Below are 1,336 nucleotides of genomic sequence, written 5' to 3'. Positions count from 1 at the left end.
CATCATGTATTGTAAAACCTGATGGAAAAAAGTACAGGTCCGGGAGTAAGAGGGCTTGGTTTCTAATAATAATAGTAGTAATTATGGTATTTGTTAACTACTTACTAAGTGCCAAACACGGTTCTAAGCACTGAGGTAGATATAGGGTAATCAAGTTGTCCCAAGTGGGGCTTACAATTTCAATCCCCATTTTACAGATGAGGTAACTGAGGCACAGAGAAGTTAAGTGACTTGCCCAAGGTCACACAGCAGAAAAGTGGCAGAGGTGGGATTAGAATCACATCCTCTGACTACCAAGACCATGGTCTTTCCACTAAGCCACGAGATTCTGGCTCTATCACATGCTGGAAGTGTGACCTTGGGCAAGTCATTTAACTTCTCTGGGACTCAGTTTCCTCAACTGTAAAATGGAGATTCCCCTCTCAGGATCGCACCTGGAGTTTCCAGTACTCTACCAGTCTCGACTATGGGAGGGAGAGTAAAGCAGAGGCATAACCATTCCATTCCTAGCTTGGGCAGTGGCTAGCGAGTAGAAAGCAATCTGCTACAAGTCAAAACTCATCTGTGCTATGCATCAGTGGCACGGGAGAAAGCTGAGGGCAGAGACTCAAGTTTACTTTGTGGAAGAAGGTATTGGTAAATCACTGCCATATTTTTACCAAGAAAACTATATGGATACACTATCAGAACGATTGCAGATAGAGGTGGGGCATTCTGAGAGAGATGTGTCTGTGGTGACACTACTGGTTGGAGACAACTCAACAGCATAAGACAAGACAAAATGAGGACTAAATGCCTGTTCACCCTCTCCCATAAACTGTGAACCCCCTGGGACAAGGACTGTGTCTGATTCATTCATTCAATAGTATTTATTGAGTGCTTATTATGAGCACAGCACTGTACTAAGCGCTTGGAATGTACAATTTGGCAACAGATAGAGACAATCCCTGCCCACTGACGGGCTTACAGTCTAATCGGGGGGAAACAGACAGACAAAAACAAGACCACTTAATCACGATAAATAGAATCAAGGATATGTATACCTCATTAACAAAATAAATAGGGTAATAAGAATTTATACAAATGAGCACAATGCTGAGGGGAAGGGAAAGGAGAGGGAGTGGAGCATACAGAAAGAGGGGGAAAGGAGGCTTAGCTGAGGAGAGCTGAAGGGGGGCAGAGAGGGAGTAGAGGGAAAAGGGGAAGCTCAGTCTGGGAAGGCCTCTTGGAGGAGGTGAGCCCTCAGTAGGGCTTTGAAGAGGGGAAGAGAGTTAGTTCGGCGGAGGTGAGGAGGGAGGGCATTCCAGGACAGTGGGAAGACATGGTCCAGGGGTTG

At 45.5% G+C, this 1,336-nt stretch overlaps 1 non-coding gene across 1 annotated transcript; it reads left to right on the top strand.

Annotated features, from left to right (window-relative positions):
• The first annotated feature begins 416 nt into the window (after positions 1-416).
• Positions 417-552, top strand: LOC114807225. Its single transcript, XR_003755277.1, has one exon. It is a non-coding gene; the product is annotated as a small nucleolar RNA SNORA7 (small nucleolar RNA).
• The last annotated feature ends 784 nt before the right edge of the window (positions 553-1,336 follow it).

Source organism: Ornithorhynchus anatinus, chromosome X1 (assembly GCF_004115215.2).
Source record: "Ornithorhynchus anatinus isolate Pmale09 chromosome X1, mOrnAna1.pri.v4, whole genome shotgun sequence".
NCBI classification, from domain to species: Eukaryota; Metazoa; Chordata; class Mammalia; order Monotremata; family Ornithorhynchidae; genus Ornithorhynchus; species Ornithorhynchus anatinus.
This window is presented reverse-complemented; position numbering and strand designations above follow the sequence as displayed.